General features: G+C 40.5%; 2 protein-coding genes across 6 annotated transcripts in view; one reads left to right on the plus strand and one right to left on the minus strand.

Moving 5' to 3' along the window:
• Zranb3 (zinc finger RANBP2-type containing 3) overlaps nt 1-7,522 on the minus strand; it is a 155,029-nt gene extending 147,507 nt beyond the window's left edge. For 2 of the 3 annotated variants that reach the window (XR_015635198.1, XM_087580680.1), the window contains exon 1: nt 7,309-7,522. The gene's annotated coding sequence lies outside the window, so the exon portion shown is untranslated. 3 annotated transcript variants of the gene reach the window in all.
• Nucleotides 7,523-8,402: 880 nt separating this feature from the next.
• Nucleotides 8,403-21,045, plus strand: part of R3hdm1 (R3H domain containing 1) — a 144,859-nt gene continuing 132,216 nt past the window's right edge. For all 3 annotated transcript variants that reach the window (NM_001134867.2, NM_001443613.1, NM_001443614.1), the window contains exon 1: nt 8,403-8,543. The gene's annotated coding sequence lies outside the window, so the exon portion shown is untranslated. The remainder of the gene's footprint in view (nt 8,544-21,045) is intronic.

The raw sequence follows: 21,045 nt of genomic DNA on the forward strand, positions 1-21,045 counted from the left end.
AAGATATTCCATGACAAAACCAAATTTACACAATATCTTTCTACAAATCCAGCACTACAAAGGATAATAAATGGTAAAGCCCAACATAAGGAGGCAAGCTATACCCTAGAAGAAGCAAGAAACTAATCGTCTTGGCAACAAAACAAAGAGAATGAAAGCACACAAACATAACCTCACATCCAAATATGAATAGAACGGGAAGCAATAATCACTATTCCTTAATATCTCTCAATATCAATGGCCTCAACTACCCAATAAAAAGACATAGATTAACAAACTGGATACGCAACGAGGACCCTGCATTCTGCTGCCTACAGGAAACACACCTCAGAGACAAAGACAGACACTACCTCAGAGTGAAAGGCTGGAAAACAACTTTCCAAGCAAATGGTCAGAAGAAGCAAGCTGGAGTAGCCATTCTAATATCAAATAAAATCAATTTCCAACTAAAAGTCATCAAAAAAGATAAGGAAGGACACTTCATATTCATCAAAGGAAAAATCAACCAAGATGAACTCTCAATCCTAAATATCTATGCCCCAAATACAAGGGCACCTACATACGTAAAAGAAACCTTACTAAAGCTCAAAACACACATTGCACCTCACACAATAATAGTGGGAGATTTCAACACCCCACTCTCATCAATGGACAGATCATGGAAACAGAAATTAAACAGTGATGTAGACAGACTAAGAGAAGTCATGAGCCAAATGGACTTAACGGATATTTATAGAACATTCTATCCTAAAGCAAAAGGATATACCTTCTTCTCAGCTCCTCATGGTACTTTCTCCAAAATTGACCATATAATTGGTCAAAAAACGGGCCTCAACAGGTACAGAAAGATAGAAATAATCCCATGCGTGCTATCGGACCACCACGGCCTAAAACTGGTCTTCAATAACAATAAGGGAAGAATGCCCACATATACGTGGAAATTGAACAATGCTCTACTCAATGATAACCTGGTCAAGGAAGAAATAAAGAAAGAAATTAAAAACTTTTTAGAATTTAATGAAAATGAAGATACAACATACTCAAACTTATGGGACACAATGAAAGCTGTGCTAAGAGGAAAACTCATAGCGCTGAGTGCCTGCAGAAAGAAACAGGAAAGAGCATATGTCAGCAGCTTGACAGCACACCTAAAAGCTCTAGAACAAAAAGAAGCAAATACACCCAGGAGGAGTAGAAGGCAGGAAATAATCAAACTCAGAGCTGAAATCAACCAAGTAGAAACAAAAAGGACCATAGAAAGAATCAACAGAACCAAAAGTTGGTTCTTTGAGAAAATCAACAAGATAGATAAACCCTTAGCCAGACTAACGAGAGGACACAGAGAGTGTGTCCAAATTAACAAAATCAGAAATGAAAAGGGAGACATAACTACAGATTCGGAGGAAATTCAAAAAATCATCAGATCTTACTATAAAAACCTATATTCAACAAAATTTGAAAATCTTCAGGAAATGGACAATTTCCTAGACAGATACCAGGTATCGAAGTTAAATCAGGAACAGATAAACCAGTTAAACAACCCCATAACTCCTAAGGAAATAGAAGCAGTCATTAAAGGTCTCCCAACCAAAAAGAGCCCAGGTCCAGACGGGTTTAGTGCAGAATTCTATCAAACCTTCATAGAAGACCTCATACCAATATTATCCAAACTATTCCACAAAATTGAAACAGATGGAGCCCTACCGAATTCCTTCTACGAAGCCACAATTACTCTTATACCTAAACCACACAAAGACACAACAAAGAAAGAGAACTTCAGACCAATTTCCCTTATGAATATCGACGCAAAAATACTCAATAAAATTCTGGCAAACCGAATTCAAGAGCACATCAAAACAATCATCCACCATGATCAAGTAGGCTTCATCCCAGGCATGCAGGGATGGTTTAATATACGGAAAACCATCAACGTGATCCATTATATAAACAAACTGAAAGAACAGAACCACATGATCATTTCATTAGATGCTGAGAAAGCATTTGACAAAATTCAACACCCCTTCATGATAAAAGTCCTGGAAAGAATAGGAATTCAAGGCCCATACCTAAACATAGTAAAAGCCATATACAGCAAACCAGTTGCTAACATTAAACTAAATGGAGAGAAACTTGAAGCAATCCCACTAAAATCAGGGACTAGACAAGGCTGCCCACTCTCTCCCTACTTATTCAATATAGTTCTTGAAGTTCTAGCCAGAGCAATCAGACAACAAAAGGAGATCAAAGGGATACAGATCGGAAAAGAAGAGGTCAAAATATCACTATTTGCAGATGACATGATAGTATATTTAAGTGATCCCAAAAGTTCCACCAGAGAACTACTAAAGCTGATAAACAACTTCAGCAAAGTGGCTGGGTATAAAATTAACTCAAATAAATCAGTTGCCTTCCTCTATACAAAAGAGAAACAAGCCGAGAAAGAAATTAGGGAAACGACACCCTTCATAATAGACCCAAATAATATAAAGTACCTCGGTGTGACTTTAACCAAGCAAGTAAAAGATCTGTACAATAAGAACTTCAAGACACTGAGGAAAGAAATTGAAGAAGACCTCAGAAGATGGAAAGATCTCCCATGCTCATGGATTGGCAGGATTAATATAGTAAAAATGGCCATTTTACCAAAAGCAATCTACAGATTCAATGCAATCCCCATCAAAATACCAATCCAATTCTTCAAAGAGTTAGACAGAACAATTTGCAAATTCATCTGGAATAACAAAAAACCCAGGATAGCTAAAGCTATCCTCAACAATAAAAGGACTTCAGGGGGAATCACTATCCCTGAACTCAAGCAGTATTACAGAGCAATAGTGATAAAAACTGCATGGTATTGGTACAGAGACAGACAGATAGACCAATGGAATAGAATTGAAGACCCAGAAATGAACCCACACACCTATGGTCACTTGATTTTTGACAAAGGAGCCAAAACCATCCAATGGAAAAAAGATAGCATTTTCAGCAAATGGTGCTGGTTCAACTGGAGGGCAACATGTAGAAGAATGCAGATCGATCCATGCTTATCACCCTGTACAAAGCTTAAGTCCAAGTGGATCAAGGACCTCCACATCAAACCAGACACACTCAAACTAATAGAAGAAAAACTAGGGAAGCATCTGGAACACATGGGCACTGGAAAAAATTTCCTGAACAAAACACCAATGGCTTATGCTCTAAGATCAAGAATCGACAAATGGGATCTCATAAAACTGCAAAGCTTCTGTAAGGCAAAGGACACTGTGGTTAGGACAAAACGGCAACCAACAGATTGGGAAAAGATCTTTACCAATCCTACAACAGATAGAGGCCTTATATCCAAAATATACAAAGAACTCAAGAAGTTAGACCGCAGGGAATCAAATAACCCTATTAAAAAATGGGGTTCAGAGCTAAACAAAGAATTCACAGCTGAGGAATGCCGAATGGCTGAGAAACACCTAAAGAAATGTTCAACATCTTTAGTCATAAGGGAAATGCAAATCAAAACAACCCTGAGATTTCACCTCACACCAGTGCGATTGGCTAAGATCAAAAACTCAGGTGACAGCAGATGCTGGCGAGGATGTGGAGAAAGAGGAACACTCCTCCATTGTTGGTGGGATTGCAGACTGGTAAAACCATTCTGGAAATCAGTCTGGAGGTTCCTCAGAAAATTGGACATTGAACTGCCTGAGGATCCAGCTATACCTCTCTTGGGCATATACCCAAAAGATGCCTCAACATATAAAAGAGACACGTGCTCCACTATGTTCATCGCAGCCTTATTTATAATAGCCAGAAAATGGAAAGAACCCAGATGCCCTTCAACAGAGGAATGGATACAGAAAATGTGGTACATCTACACAATGGAATATTACTCAGCTATCAAAAACAACGAGTTTATGAAATTCGTAGGCAAAGGGTTGGAACTGGAAAATATCATCCTGAGTGAGCTAACCCAATCACAGAAAGACATACATGGTATGCACTCATTGATAAGTGGCTATTAGCCCAAATGCTTGAATTACCCTAGATCCCTAGAACAAACGAAACTCAAGACGGATGATCAAAATGTGAATGCTTCACTCCTTCTTTAAATGAGGAAAAAGAATACCCTTGGCAGGGAAGGGAGAGGCAAAGATTAAAACAGAGACTGAAGGAACAGCCATTCAGAGCCTGCCCCACATGTGGCCCATACATATACAGCCACCCAATTAGACAAGATGGATGAAGCAAAGAAGTGCAGACCGACAGGAGCCGGATGTAGATCGCTCCTGAGAGACACAGCCAGAATACAGCAAATATAGAGGCGAATGCCAGCAGCAAACCACTGAACTGAGAATAGGTCCCCTATTGAAGGAATCAGAGAAAGAACTGGAAGAGCTTGAAGGGGCTCGAGACCCCAAAAGTACAACAATGCCAAGCAACCAGAGCTTCCAGGGACTAAGCCACTACCTAAAGACTATACATGGACTGACCCTGGACTCTGACCTCATAGGTAGCAATGAATATCCTAGTAAGAGCACCAGTGGAAGGGGAAACCCTGGGTCCTGCTAAGACTGAACCCCCAGTGAACTAGTCTATGGGGGGAGGGCGGCAATGGGGGGAGGATGGGGAGGGGAACACCGATAAGAAAGGGGAGGGGGGAGGGGGATGTTTGCCCGGAAACCGGGAAAGGGAATAACACTCGAAATGTATATAAGAAATACTCAAGTTAATAAAAAAAAAAAAAAAAAAAAAAGGTCAAACACGTCAGGATCCTAGTCCTTTACATGAGATATAAGGTAAGCTCTTGGAAACATAAAGCAGTATGATGTTTGCAAGGAGTCAGGGGAGAGTGAAAACACAATTTTTAGCTGTGTAAAAGAAGACATTTTACAGCTGTATTGTACAACAAGGTACAAATGGTTAACGCACTGTAAGGTACACATTTAATGCTTAAGATGGTTGATTTTGTTATACACTTTCATTATAGTAACAAAAAATATTACTAATTGGAAACAATAAATAGCTATTAGCAAGAAACAAGATATGGGGTTGGAGAGATGGCTTAGTGGGTAAGAGCACTGACTGCTCTTCCAGAGGTCCTGAGTTCAGTTCCCAGCAACCACATGGTGGCTCACAACCATCTGTAATAGAATCTGATGCCCTCTTCTGGTGTGTCTGAAGACAGTTACAGCCTACAGGGTACTTACATAGAACAAATAAATCTTTAAAAAAAAAAAACCAGGTTATATTTGAGCTACACCATGGAATACAGGTAGCATAAACAATGACAGTAATATTGTCATAATCAACCACTGAGTTTTAAGCAGTAGCATGCCATTCTGCAGAGGTACTGAAACAATGGGTCAGTGGTCAGGAACACTTGCTGCCTTTTGCAAAGGACCCAGGTTAGATTTGTAGCACCCGAAAGGTGGTTCACAACCATTTGGAACATCGGTTTCAGGAGATCCAATGCCTTCTTATCCATACGTACATGGTGCACATGCATGCATACACTCAAATGCATAAATAAACAAACCTTTAAAAATCAAAATAAAACAGAACGAAAAGTAACAACTTTCTGCTAGGCATGGTGGTGACAGCCTTTAATCCCCGCATTCTGACGGCAGAGGAAGGCTGAACTTTGTGAGATTCATAAACATTTGAGAAGTAATGGTTTGGGGTTGGAAAAAACAAAACAAAACAAAACAAAACAAAAACCCAAATCAAGCAGACTTGGCTGTGTATCTCAGCTCCAGACTGTCTTGAGTGAGTGGATCGGACTTTTAAAGTTGTAGTGCACTTGCTGATCCGGAGTTTCTTCAATTCTTAAACTAATGCTGAGGATGCAACCCAGTGACAAAGCAAATACCTAGCAAATGCAAGGCTCTCAGTTTGTCTCCAGCACTGAAAAAGGAAAAGGCAGATGTGGCACAGGAAATACACAAACATACTTAGCCCTTTGGGGGCTCAGATAAAATATTCAGTAATATGATGGTCATTATTACTACATATTGACTTGATTTACTTAGAAGGGTTTAATGAAAAAATCCCAACTAAGTATTTATGGGCAATGCTAACTTATCACTGGAAACTTTAACTCCTAAATGGAGATGATGCAGCTCAATGGTGCCTTCTGCTTAATGTGCATATTGTGGGGGTGTTTAGTTCACTTATGAGCATGTGTGCACACGCATGTGCACAAAAAGTCTTACATTGAAAGCAAAGACAGTTATTTTCTTTAAAAACAAAACAAAAAAGTAGGACTGCTTTGTCTGTTTGGAAGTTACAGATATATTTCTGTTTCTAGGAGTACACTAGTTAGGACTCTGATCCATGTGGTGTATTAATACCTCTTATCAGTTCTGGACACAGACTTAATATTTGAGTAAAAATAATGGAAATAGAAAGGTATGGGTTTTTTAAATCTAAAAGTAGAAAGCAAAGAGGAAACCAAAACAACACACAAACCATGGCTATGAGGATGCTAAATTTAGGGAGATATTAAAAAGGGCTAACATAAATTTTGTTTAATCTTTCTAACTCCTTTTGAACAAAAACTTACCTTTCTGTGCACTGTTTAACCTGTTATAGTCACCACTACTGTAAGAGTTCAATAAATATTTAAGAGAAAAGTTGTTAAGACGAAGTCTCCATAAAAACGATGGAAGAGACTTTGAGAGGCCAAGGACTCCGGGTGATCAATCTGGCATGCCTCGTTTGGTGACTTTACTAGGATGTGAATTCTGAAGCCTTTTGGTCATTGGAGTAGTACTGCGGGTGTTACTTGGTCTCCACTTAATATGTTGGATGGTTACTCAAGAACGGCGACAGGACCATTCCATTATTCCAACGATCCTGAGCCTTCTTCCTTCAAAGGCAACTTCTGGAGACTGTATAAATGGGGGAATTAGCTCAGAATTCCCAAGTCCTTCCAGTCAAAATGAGGCCATGAACCCATGCTGCTTCACTCACAGTGTAAAGGCAAGTTAAAGCATCCTCTACAAACTCAAAAGAGGTGCAATCACTAGTGAGCCGGTCTGATAAGAAACACTGGGTCCGCAAGACTAAAAAGCAAAGTGCAAAATTACAACACGGGCTCTGGAATTACACCCATGCCATTTCAGATTTCTGAGTGGGTTTTTTAGAGGAAGGGAGCAGTGCAGGGGGATTATTTTACAAGGTTAATTCTGTAGTCCCAGCTATTTTTTTTTTTTTTTTTCGGAGCTGGGGACCGAACCCAGGGCCTTGCGCTTCCTAGGTAAGCGCTCTACCACTGAGCTAAATCCCCAGCCCAGTCCCAGATATTTTAAAACTCACTCTGTAGTTCAGGCTGAGAACTCGCGGCGACCTTTCAGCTTCCGGCTGTTACATGCATCAGCCACCACGCCCGACTCTTACCCACTCTTCTTAAAGTGCAATTAAAGTACAATCAATTTCCCATCTCTTGCCCTACACAGACCGCCAAAACTGCAGCACTAGCTTCGTAATCTTCAACTCCCGCCAAGCTTTTTGCAAGTGTCTTCAGCTAAGCGGAAGTGACGCTAAATGGATGACCTAGAAGTGGGAGAGTTCAAATACCAGCACTCTAAAACAGTGTAGTGTCTTGAGAAAACTCCCAGCCCTTTTATATTCTCTATACTTCAGTGAAGCGAAAAGAACCGACTAGAACCTTGCGATTTCATTCTCAACTCCAAATTATTCAAAACTTTCTTCTTACTTATCTGGACAAGGAGGTTGCACGGTAACCTCTCAAAAACTACAATTCCCACAAAACGCTACCGGAAGCAAAATGAACAAATAGAGGTCGCAAGGCATCTTGGGAACTGTAGTCGCAGGAGCTAAACTGCTCGGTAGCTCTGCCTCCACCACTGAGACCGGAGAAACCAGGTGTTCAGCCTGGAACCCGTTATCGCTAAAGGGGCGGAGCCACATCCTTAAAGCCTTCCTCTCATCTCCCCCATATGAACGACAAAATTGTCCTTTCATCCTTAAAGAGCTCTAGAATCATTCCCTGAAGAAATATAGTTGTCTTCCATATCTCCACTGACTAAAATTGCCCGGAACTTGCCCACCTCAGGCTCCTACTCGTGGGAAAAGGTGGCTCTTTCACAAGTGGGCAAAATGGCTGTCCTCCTAGCTTTATCATTGGTTGTCTCTTGCGTCCTTCAAGGACGACAACTTGCCAGGGATTGGTTCTTTTTCTTCTGTGGGTGGAGATAGACTTAGTCCCGTTCTCCCGCTGCCCGCAGTGATAATGGGGTGGAGCGAAAGTGGGTTTTCAAACGATGATTGGATCATCCGTATGTCACTCAGTGTTGATCTAGCGTATGAGGTAGGCTGCTTTTCGTCAACGCGACGGAGAGGCGGGGCTAGTGCGTGGTGGGAAGGGGCGGGATTCTGCCGCCGCGGCTGCCGCTGGAGCCGGTGTCCGGGCTGGTGATGGGGTTAATTCCCTTCCGTGAGACTCTTCCTTGCAACCAGCCGGCCCCGCCGTCGCCCCGCTGCGCCGCGCTCCCGCCACCTCCTCCTGCTCCTTCTCCTCAGTAACGCGGGTAAGAGATGCCATCCCCTCCCCCGCGGCGCCCCGGGAATAACGCGCCCGCTCCCCTCCCCCGCCCGCCGACCGGTAGCGCTAACGGAGCGGGAGAGTGAGGCAGGCAGGGAGCTAAGCGCTGAGGAGACGGCGTTCCTCCCCTCCCGCCCGCCAGGGGCCGTCGGGTTCTGAGACGAGCCCTCCCGTCGCCTCCATCGCGCGGTGCCCGCCGCTTCGCTGGGGGCCATGTGCAGCGCCAACCCCTTGAGGCCTAGCGGGGGAGCTGGGGACAGGTTCCCCGAGCGTCCCTGCTGCAGCTGCTGCTCTTGCGAGCCCTGGAGATCCGGGGAGGACGGAGGGGAAAAGCAGCCATAGTCAGGCCAGGCTGGAGCAGGGGCCGTTCGCGGAACTGTTCTCCGGGGCCTGGCGCAGATGCCCGGGGCTGATAGACCCGCTCCGGGGAATTGTCACACACACCAAAAGGGAAACAGCACGTCGTGCCTGTACTGCTAGCAAGAAAACAGTGGGGAAATTAGCAAGAAAGTTGAATGACTGTCACAGCCTTGGTCGCTGATGGGTCCCTATGGGGACGTTGTGGTGTTGTTAATCCCTCTCCCCCTTTCCATCCCTGTTTGTTAGAAGTTTTCTCTTCTTGTGGTTGTTATCTACAGGAGATTGTCACTGTTGTCTGAAATTGCCTTTATAGAGAAACCAAATTGGGTCCAGTTGTGACTTCTGTGAATTGGGTCCGGAGAGAGCAAGTCTCCTAAACTAGTTAGAGGTGAAGGGGTAGCTCCCAAGACATAAGATACATCTCTGAAGAAGATAAAAAGAATTTCTAGCATGAATGAATACGCACAAACACATATTCCACCACCACCCCCCTAAGGTTATGGTTTGCCCAGGTCAAGTTAAAGAATCCCATTCTATCCTCCCCTTTATTTTGGATTCGCTCATCAGACAGGGTCACTCCGCATAGCCCTGGCTGTCCTGGTACTCACTAGAAAAGGCTGGCCTTGAGCTCACAGAGATTCACCTGTCTCTGTCTGCCTTCCAAATGCTGGGATCCAAAAGGTGTGGGCCACCACTGACCAGCTAAAAACAACACCCTTAAAATTAAATGCCATTGGTTCCAAGAACATTGAGTCATGAAAAGCTGAACTCAATGTGGAGGACCCTTTCTTATAATACTTGAATGAGGAACGTTCATGTAGCCACACATTTAACTGAAGAAATAGCATTCTCTTGAGATTTTGCATCTTTAGCTATTTTTTGGGAATTTTCTTATAATTGCATCAGATTTTGATAGTGTGCCTGGCAAGTTCCACTTTGCTTTTTCAACCTAGGAGAATATGACTAATGGACTCTACAGTCTATACTAGTCATGGCTACAGACCACCCCATTTCTAAGATTTACTTGTTCTTGAGTAAGCATTGGTTCTGAAGAAGCTATCAGCACTGTGACTGATAGACTATTTCTTCAGGGTCACAGAAGTATCTTAGGAATCTGCCATGTTCTCAAAACAATGCAAGTAGATACAGAAGTAAAATAGATCCGTTCATTTGGATTAAGAAGGAATCTGGTTATGTATTGATAATTTTTTTTAATGTAGTACATAGCTTTGGAGAATTAGTTCCCTCAGCTCCTCCATTAAGTTCCCATAACATACATTCCCTAGCATATTTCCCCAAACTTGATAATTAATTGGTAATTTATGCAATGATATTTTTAGGTCTCATGAATTCTTTGCAGGGAAGGCCTGATGAAAATACAGGAGACTACGTTCTTTGACTAGTGGTGGGATCGTTTTATGAGGCTAATCTAACCTAACCTAACCTCAGTTAAGTTTCCCCATCTGTATAATGGGGAGGATAATGCTTAATCTATGGAGTTATAAATAGAATATTTAAAGTTCCTAAGATTGTGTCTTACATATATTTGTTACATTAAATATTTATCTTTGTTTTCTCATTTTCATATTTAGAGAATGAATTTGCTCTTCATAGGCACAGAATATTGTTGCAGCCTCAAAATCTCTTCTGCTGTTGAGTATTGTAGGAGTGTTAATGTACACAGTAGCTTAAAACAGTAGCTCATAGATATGTTGTTTGTTTTAGTACATTTACTGGGTTGCGGGGTACAGAACATAAGTACCATGATATATTTTAGGGGGGGTGGAGGACAGTGGTACAATTAGCAGAAATCAGTTCTCCTTTTAGTGTATTGGTCTCTGGGATTGAGTTCAGGTGGTCTGATTTAAAGGCCAAGTGCCTTATGCACTAAGCCATCTTGCTAGCCTCTAGCCATTCTTTTTGTAAGCAGACAATATATCCTAAATTGGTCATTGGGTGCCAAAGAGAATTTTATTTTGTTTAAGGTTTCTGCTTTTGGAACATATTTCAAATAGATTACCCATTTAAAATATGTACTTTGTGTTGTAGTAGTAAACTGTTACAGTATTGTCTCACTTTACTTTGTTAATATGTTTCAAGATCTAGGTTACAGTTGCTATTGAACTCATTTTGCTACCAAAGAAAGCAATTGACTGTGATACAAAGTTAAGATTGAGAAAATTATTTTACCAGCCAGACTGTTGCTTTGCACTCTTCAGGTTCCTTGGTTTATTTCTGCTTTGTTTTTTGTCCTCAATGCTAGGGATTGAACCTTTCACCTCACACTGCTAGCAAGTATTCAGACATTAAGTTAAGTCCTTGCTCTTTAGTTTCTACTCCATTGTTTTGCAGTCCTTGGTTGTTTCTTTTCTTTGAAATAACATTTTCCTCTCTGTTCCCAAGCATTTTTGAAAGTATAGTTTTCACACATGAAGGTGTCCTTGGAGTTGGTGCTGTTGAGCTAATTTAAGATTAGTATGCCAACAGTTGTGTCATGAAGTGTCGCTGGTAGCGTCCAAGGTGGACAGCACCTGCACAGTCACAGGCACTAAGTTATTGTGCTCTCTGCATTTGGGTGCTTCTCTAAGGGGACTTACCAAGTAATTAAAGAGATTTCCCTTTGAACTGATGTTTTAAAATATCCAGTTATAACCATTTGGATTAATATTAAGGTGTCATTCTTATAAGTAAGGAAGTGTAGTAAGAGTTGATTATGCTAAAGACTAGTGAATCTATAATAACCTGTTTCTATTTGGAGCAGAAAACTTCCCTATTAATACTTCCCATGATCTGTTGTAAAAATGTCCAGCACTTATATGTCATAGAGGTGTGTTTTTACACGTGGAAATGAACATTTCAGATTGCTCTTGTTGCAAACCACAGGACCAATCCTCCATTTCTGTAGTCACTCTTGCCTATAGGCAGATAATTTATTTATGGTTTTAGGTAACTAAATTGATATGCAGGTGAAAGAAAAGGAAATTTATTAGTTTTTCCCCCATATAATACTAAACGTAAAAAAATTTAAATTGCTCTGTACTTAATCTTTGGGGCTCACTGTCATCTTTATGTATGTAATAATACGTGTACCATGCATCAAATAACACAATAAAATTTCTATCAAATTAACTTTGGTCCTCATAGAAGGGCCTGATTAGATTAAGTTAAACAAATTGCTTGTATCTGGTGTTAGCCTACATGTGAATATATATACTCCCCACAATGCAGTTTAGTCAGTCACTGGTGGACAAGTGAAGTAAGATGTAATCATGCTCAGAGCTAGCTCTCTGCCTGAGCTCCCTGCAGTTTGCTTTATTTTCAGGTTTCGTTCTTTACTGTTGTGCTGCTCACCCATTCTTAGTGTTCACGTGGACATTAAAGTGAACATTTTCCTTTAGAGTTCTATCGGTCTTTGCTCTATCAGTGACTTTATGCCTTTTTGGAGGTTTGGGGGAGGGTGTTTCATGACAGGGTTTCTCTGTGTAGCTCATGCTGTCCTGGAACTCTTTGTTCCAAACTTGGCCTCAAACTTTAGAGATCCACTTGTCTCTGCCTCCTGGGTGCTGGGTTTAAAAACATGGACCATGCTTGGCAGTTTATGCCTTTTTAGAAGTTATTTCTTATTATGTATATGGATGTTTTGCCTGCGTGTATGTCTGTACACCTCTTGTATGTCTAGTCACCTCAGGTCAGAAAACGGTATAGGATCTTCTAGAACTGATGTTATAGACTGTTGTGAGCTGCCATGTCGGTGCAGGGAATTGAACCTGGGTTTTCTGGAGCGCCTAAGCTGTCTTTCCAGCCCTTGTGACTCTTAATTTTTATCTGTAAACTCACTTCTCTAGGCAAGCTATACATTTTTTGTCTCTTATTCTATAAATAGTAGATCACTTAGCATTTTTAATGGTAGTTCTTTGGTCTTCTCCATTTATGTCATCCACAACTTGCTGTAATTTCCTTCTAAAAGAAATTAAATAGAAGAATTGTTTGTTTGCATTTCTAACTTTGAGAGGTATAATCTGATGGCAAGGAAAGGTCTGCCATTGGACTTAAGCCAGTTTTAGTTTAGTAAGTGACAGATTGAAGCTGCCTTTGTAGTTGTGCAGTTAGCTTTATTAACCTGTCTTCTACATGAAAGCGTTCCTTAACTACTCTAATGTGTCACCTTGCAATTTGAGGTACAACTTTAATCAACTGCAGATCCCTCTTGATGCATTGGTCATTATACTAAGGGATGATCTAGAATATAGCAATAAAATGAAAAGTTTAATATGAAATTAAAATTTTCTCCATGTATGCAAAAGCAATCGCTCAAATAGTGTTAGACTTTCTTTTTTTAAATCTTGAGAAAAGAATTTCCATATTATGGAATTACTGTTTAAAATAAGTAATTTGGTTGTTGTTTTCTGGATATGACCCAATGCCCCTGACTAAGTTAAACTGTGATGTGTCCATACCATCTATGTATGGAATACTATGCAGCGATAAAGGGTCCCAAGCCATGGCCATAGCAATAGCTTGGGCAGACCTTGAAGAAAATATGATAACGTAAAAAGCAAGAGTCTTAAGCAGTTACATACCATAGGGTGGGAAGCAGAATGGTAACCTGGGAGATGGGATGGTGACAATGCCACTCTGTATCTTGATTGTGGTGGCTGTTTGTTACATAAGCCTATATGTTTAGTAAAATTGTACATGACTACATACTCTAAGTAAAGTCTTACGTATGGTTTGGTTTGGTTTTTAGATTTGGAGTTGTTTGGAAACAGCGTTCTACCACGTGGCCCTGGGCTGGCCTGCAACTCACTATGTAGAGTTGGGTGGGGGGTAGGAGTTGTGAGACAGGGTTTCTCTGTGTAACCCTGGCTGTCCTGGAACTTTTTTGCAGACCAGGCTGACCTCGAACTCAAAGACCCACCTACCTCTGCCTCCCTGAGTATTGGGATTAAAGACCTGCACATCTACTGCCCAGCTCTGAGTGAGGCTTTAAAGTAAATAAGAAGCAATGTCTTAGCTTTAATAGTAAAAGATACACCTGTAATGGCAATAGAAGAAGCTACATGAATGGTAGTTTTAGATTTTGCTGTACTATTTTTTCAGTTTCCTGTGAACCTATAGTTATTTAAAAGTAAAACATATTGATATATTCTCATAATTTTACAGGCAAAGTATGTTTTTAAACACATGTCAACTGTAAGTTTTTCTCATGTTTTGTATATTTCATTGCAAAATTTTCTTATTGTGTTAATGCTATCTGAGCATAGCAGACTCTGAGGGCAAACAGATCCAGGGTGTTCTGATATCACAATGTATGCATCGTAGAAACACTTACATCAAGCAGATCTAAGATGTTCTGTTTTCATGTTGTATGCATAGTAGATGCAATAAAGACCAAGCCATCACATTGGATGACTTGTTTCCCTGAGTGCCAGTTTCTTCTTTTTTCCTACCCTCCTGCCTGCCTTCCCTCTCTCCTCCTTCCTTCCTTCCTCCATCCCTTCCTCCCTTTCTTTGTTCATTACATTACAGCTTTTGTTTTCCAACTCTTCATACAAAAAAGAATCTATGTGTCAGTCATCAATACTGTTCTTTGGTTGGTTACTGAAATGTGATTTTATCAAGAGGCTATTCATTAAGTAATAAAATATTTTATTTACCTCTTTTAAGATAGGAACTTGTCATCATTTTTGTAACTAGGTTTATTCAGCTTTTTAAAAATTTATCTACTAGCCAGATTGTGGTCACCCCTTTAATCCCAGCACTCAGGAGGCACAGACAGGCAGATCTTTAAATTCAAGGCCAAGTGTGGCATAAGCAGCCAGTTCCAGGACAGCCAGGGATACACTGAAAACCTGTATCCAAAAAGAAAAAAAGATTTACTTTAAAAATTGTATGTGAAAAAAATATGTGAATATGTTCTATACTTACATGAATTTATATGTACCAAGTATGTGCAGTAGCCTGTGGCACCAGGAGAGGGCATTGGATCTTGAGGAAATGGAATTACAGGTGGTTGTAAGCCACCATGTGGGTGCTGTGCTGGGGACTGAACCTATGTCCTCTGCAAGGGTAAATGGTCCTCTTAACTGCTCAGCCATCTCTGTACCCTCATAGCTATTTTTTTGTTTCAACGCATTTTATTCAAGAGTTTTGGGTGGGTATAGGGAGGGGAGGTGTTGGGAGGAGGGGTTGTTGAACTGTCTCAGTACTGTGGTTGGAAATTTGTTGATCAAAAATGAGGACGTTAGCACCATGTAAGTTTTGAAATTAAAATGCTAAAACTGTTTAAATGTGTTGAAGGAGGGGGTTGTTTTCCCCCATCCCTTGTCTATTTTGTTACCATATATCATTTAATCAGTAATGATCTTGTAAAGTATTCAGCTTGGATTTTCATCAGGATTATATTAAAGCATAGGCCAATTTGGATAATACTGCCATCTTAACATTATTAAATAAAGTATATTTATATATTTAAAGACTCACTAGAATGATATACTTATATGTTTACATAATACTTCATATTATATGAAAAATAACTTTTAAAAAATGGCATTGGTCTTGTTTTTGCCTAAGTTCTACTCTGGCACTTTCCCTGCTAGGATATGTGGTTTTGATTAAAATGTAAATGGTATTTGAGACTGCAGAATGTGGCTCAGAGGTAAAGCCCTTGTCTGATAGGAGTAAGTCCTCTGGTTTTTAATCCTGGCAGAATTCATACATAAACACAAACACTAAAGAGCACAGTTTAGTGATGCAAATAGATGAGGAAGAACCAGATGGATCTTTTGAAAGGATCTCAATGACCCCTTAGTGACTTTCAGACTAAACTATGAGAAGTACTTATCCAGTGGAAACCTTAAGTCCTGGTTCAAAGAATCTGCCGCCATTAAGGAACTAGAGTACGATTTCCAGCAAGCTGCAGTCAGTCTGTAAACTTGGGAGTACCAAGGCTTGAGTGGAATTCTCATAGCTTTCTGTTACACTAGTCTTTTTGGTTTGGCAGAGTTTTGGAGAATTGGTTTGTTTTAAGATTTATTTTTATTTATGTGTTTGTGTCTGTCCTCCATATGTGTGGGTTCCTGCAGAGGCCAAAAGAGGGTAGGAGATGCTTGGGGCTGGAGTTACAGCAGTTGTCTTTTTGATACTTGATGAGAATGGTGAGAAGGAGGTATGGTTAAAGTAGTATTACTCTTAAGTTTGTTTTTAGACAAGGTTTTGCAGTTGTCATGGTTGAACTCAAGTTGGTGTTTTTTGTCTCCACCTCCCAACTGTGCTACTGTGACTAATTTTTTTTGTTATTTGGTTTTGTTTTCTTCCCAGATAGGATTTCTCTGTGAACTGGCTGTCCTAGAATTCTCTCTGTAGATCAGATTGGTCTTGAACTCAGAGATCCTCTTGCCACTGCCTCGTGAGTGCTAGGATTAAAGGTGTGTACCACCCTCCCATGCCCCACCCCCCAGCCATGTGGCTAATTTTATTAACTGTTCTCTTATCAAAAAAAAAAAGTGAATAAATAGAAGTAAGATGGGGAGGAAGTGATTACTCAAAAATGGAGTGAAATAAAGGCCTCTCTCAACTGCATAAAATCTTCTGTTTGCTATTGACAAACAAAGGAACCTGTACAAATTCTTTTTTAATTAGAAGATGGTGATTTGTCCTCTATTTCCCTTGCTAAAATAAAGTTACACATAAATGGCTTTATATTTTTAGGGAGTTCATAAATACTGAACCAGATAATATACAAATTATGAAAATGAATTTCTAGTCAAGAGAACACTAACATTCCATTACTATTTTAACTGAGTTTATATGGAAAGTTAAAATGACACTATTCTCAAACAGGGCATGATGGACACATTTGACATTCAGTATATATTTATTGGAAATTTAGTGTGTCCTGTACTATTTATATACAAGAGAGACCTGCCACCTTTGGCCTCATGGTTTAGTGAGACTAATTTTATAGATGTATACACACTCCATAATGTCAAGAAGAAATTGTTACAATTGGGGGGAAAGATTGAGAGATAAATAAGGGACTTTAGGACCAAAGCAGACAGGGAAGAAATCTCTTGACTTCAGACAGAATGGGCCATGAGACAAATAAATGAATAGTATTCTGAGGCCGTATAGTGGGAGAAACAGAACTGCTGGGGGCGAGTATGAAAATATATTTATGGAGTTGAGAAATGCTTCAGATCTTTTCTCTCCCCACATCAAGGATTCCCTGCTTCTCACTTAACCAAAAGCTGTCTTAGATATTTACAGTATCGCCTGCGTTTAAATAAATGATAAGCCTGTTGGTGACGTCTTATACCAATAGATTTATCCTTTATTTAAATGCAGACAGTCACTCTTGCCCTTTTGAGCTTAGTCTAATGGATAACTGGGTAACTTTCAAAGTCTACTTTTTGGGGCTGCAGAGTGGCTCAGTGGTTAAGAGCACTGACTGCTCTTCCAGAGGTCCTGAGTTCAATTCCCAGCAACCACATGGTGGCTCACAACCATCTGTAATGGGATCTGCTTGCTGTGTCTGAAGGCAGCTACAGAGTACTGAAATACATACAATAAATAATTTTTTTAAAAGTATACCTTTTCTTCTTCCAGAGATTATGAATAGAAACAAAAATGTATAGCTCTCTATGGCTTTAGAGAAGGAATGTGCAGATTGTACATAGAAATCAGGCAAATAATCACTTAGTCTTTGCTTGTACTAGTCTAGTGACAGAAACACATGCATGGGAACCTTTTGTCTTTACCTTTTATTTCTTTTTTGGTTTTGGGGTGTTTGTTTCCTTTTCTGACTATTTTCTTTATATTTCAAATGTTAGCTCCTTGACCGGTTTCCCCTCCAGAAATTCTCCATCCCATTCCCCCACCCCCTGCCTCCATGAGGGTGCTCACCCACCCACCCACCACTCCCTCCTACCTCCCCACCCTGGCATTTCCCAACACTGGGTCATTAAGCCTTCACAGGAAGAAGGGCCTCTCCTCCCATTGATAGCCAACAAGGCCATCCTCTGCTACACATGCAACTAGAGCCATAGGTCCCTCCATTTGAACTCTTTGGTTAGTGTTTTAGTCCCTGGGAGCTCTGGGGTGTCTGGTTAGTTGACGTTGTTCTTACTACGGAGTTGAAAACCCCCTCAGTTACCTCAGTCCTTTCTCTAACTCCTCCATTGAGGACCCTTTTCTCGGTTTTCAGTGGTTGGCTGCGAGCATCCGCCTCTGTATTTGTCAGATTCTAGCAGAGCCTCTCAGGAGTAGTGTTCAGCTTCCATGTGTATGTGGGCTTTCTGTTGTTTTTGTTGTTGAAGACCAGCCTTAGTCCATGGTGGTCTGATGGGATGCTAGGGATTATTTCAATCTTCTTGTATCTGTTGAAGCCTGTTTTGTGACCAATTATATTGTCAATTTTGGAGAAAGTACCATGAGGTTCTGAGAAGAAGGTATATTCTATGTTTTAGGATGAAATGTTCTATCAATAACTATTTAAATCCATTTGGTTCATAACTTCTGTTAGTTTCACTGTGTCTCTGTTTAGTTTCTGTTTCCATGATCTGTCCATTGATGAGAGTGGGGTGTTGAAGTTTCCTACTATTATTGTGTGAGGTGCAGTGTGTGCTTTGAGCTTTAGTAAAGTTTGTTTTATGAATGTGGGTGCCCTTACATTTAGAGCATAGATGTTCAGAATTGAAAGCTCATCTTGGTAGATTTTTTGTCTTTGATGAGTATAAAGTGTCCTTCCTTGTCTTTTTGATAACTTTTGGTTGAAAGTCGATGTTAGAATGACTACTCCAGCATGTTTCTTGGGACCATTTGCTTGGAAAACTTTTTTCTAGCCTTTTACTCTGAGGTAGTATTGTCTTTGTCACTGAGGTGCATTTCCTGTATGCAGCAAAATACTGGGTCCTTTTTACTTATCCAGTCTGTTACTCAATGTCTTTTTATTTGGGAATGGAGTCCATTGATGTTAAGAGATATTAAGAAAAAGTGATTGTTGCTTTCTGTTATTTTTTGTTGTTAGAGGTAGAATTATGTTTTCTCTCTTCTTTTGGTTTGTTGCAAGAAGATTACTTTCTTGCTTTTTCTAGGGTGTAGTTTCCCTCCTTGTGTTGGAGTTTTCCATCTATTATCCTTTGTAGAGCTGGATTTATGTGAAGATACTGTGTAAATTTGGTTTTGTCATGAAATATCTTGGTTTCTCCATCTATGTTAGTTGACAGTTTTACTGGGTATAGTAGCCTGGGCTGGCATTTGTGTTCTCTTAGGGTCTGTATGACATCTGCCCAGGATCTTTTGGCTTTTAGAGTCTCTGGTGAGATGGCTTTTAGAGTCTCTGGTGAGAAGTCTGGTATAATTCTGATAAGTCTACCTTTACATGTTACTTGATCTTTTTTCCCTTACTGCTTTTAATACTCTTTGTTTTGTGCATTTGGTGTTTTGATTATTATGTGATGGAAAGAGTTTCTTTTCTGGTCCAATCTATTTGGAATTCTGTAGGCTTCTTGTATGTTTATGGACATCTCTTTCTTTAGGTTAGAGAAGTTTTCTTCTATAATTTTGTTGAAGATATTTACTGGCCCTTTAAGTTGAGAATTTTCACTCTCTTTTATACCTAGTATCCTTAGGTTTGGTATTTTCATTGTGTCCTGTATTTCCTGGATGTTTTGAGTTAGGAGTCTTTTGCATTTTGCATTTTCTTTGACTTTTGTGTCAATGTTTCCTATGGTATCTTCTGCACCTGAGATTCTGTCTTCAATCTCTTGTTGGTGACACTTGCATCGTTGATTCCTGAGCTCTTTCCTAGGTTTTCTATCTCCAGCATTGTCTTCCTTTGTGATTTATTTATTGTTTCATTTCCATTTTTAGATCTTGGATGATTTTGTTCAATTCCTTCACTTGTTTGGTTGTTTTTCCTGTAATTCTTAAAGGGATTTTTGTGTTCCTCTTTAAGGGCTTCTAGTTATTTACCTTTGTTGCCCTGTATTTCTTTAAGGGAGTTATTTATGTTCTTCCTAAAGTTCTCTACTATCATCGTGAGATATAGTTTTAAGTCCAATTCTTGCTTTTCCGGTGTCATGGGGTATCCATGACTTGCTGTAGTGGGAGAACTGGGTTCTGATGATGCCAGGTAGCCTTGGTTTCTATTGCTTCTGTTCTTGGGTTTGCCTCTTGCCATCTGGTTATCTCTGTTGCTATGTGCCCTGCCTGTCCCTGACTTGAGCCTGTACCTCCTGTGATCCTGATTGTGTCAGAATTCCTCAGAGTCCAGCAGTCTCAGTGATCCTATGATTCTGGGATCCTGGGATCCTGGTTGTGTCTGATCTCCTGGAAGTTGACCTTCCTTTGTGATCCTGGGATCCTGGGATCCTGGGCATTTCAGAGCACCTCTGATCCTGGATGTGTTAGAGCACCTGAGAGTCAGGCTTCCTCTGGGTGTTATGGGAGTGGGTGCAGAGTCAGCACCCAAGGTCTTCTAGGATACTGGTTCAAACTGGAAGGAACTGGTGCCACTGGCTAGGTGGGAGGAGGGGGGATTCCTGCATCCTTGGATCCCCAGGGTCCCAGTTACTACTGGTGTTGGGGCAGTTGTGGCCTTCTCACCTCTGATCCTGGATGAGTTAGAGCACCTGGGAGTTGGGCTTCCTCTGAGTGTTATATCTTTACCTTTTTATTTCTTTTATTTCTTCCAATTATCCTGCCCTCCCTCCCCTTCTGACGTGTGTGTGTGTGCGTGTGTGTGTGTGTGTGTGCGCGCGTGTGTGTGTCTGTCTCTGTCAGTCTCTATGTGTCACTACACATGCATGTGTGTGTGCATGTGCACTAATATATAGTGCTAGAGATGGAACCCATTTTGAAATCCAGTCTAAGCATGCCTCTACCACTGAGGTATACCACTATATCCTTAGTGTTCACTTTTAATGTTAGGAGGGAAATGAATGAGCAGAGGGCAAGACTCTAACTGGTCCAGAAACTAATGAGGTATCAGAAAGGTGCACCATGGTCATTGTGACCTGCTCCTCTCTATAAGACACTACTGGAGAATACTGTGTGAATAGGGTGGGGACTTTACCTGCCTCATCTAAGGTTCACATCGAGCTTGCCTTAAGAAGAAAAAAGGAGGC

Source organism: Rattus norvegicus, chromosome 13, assembly GCF_021556685.1.
Source record: "Rattus norvegicus strain SHRSP/BbbUtx chromosome 13, alternate assembly SHRSP_T2T, whole genome shotgun sequence".
Taxonomy (NCBI): Eukaryota; Metazoa; Chordata; class Mammalia; order Rodentia; family Muridae; genus Rattus; species Rattus norvegicus.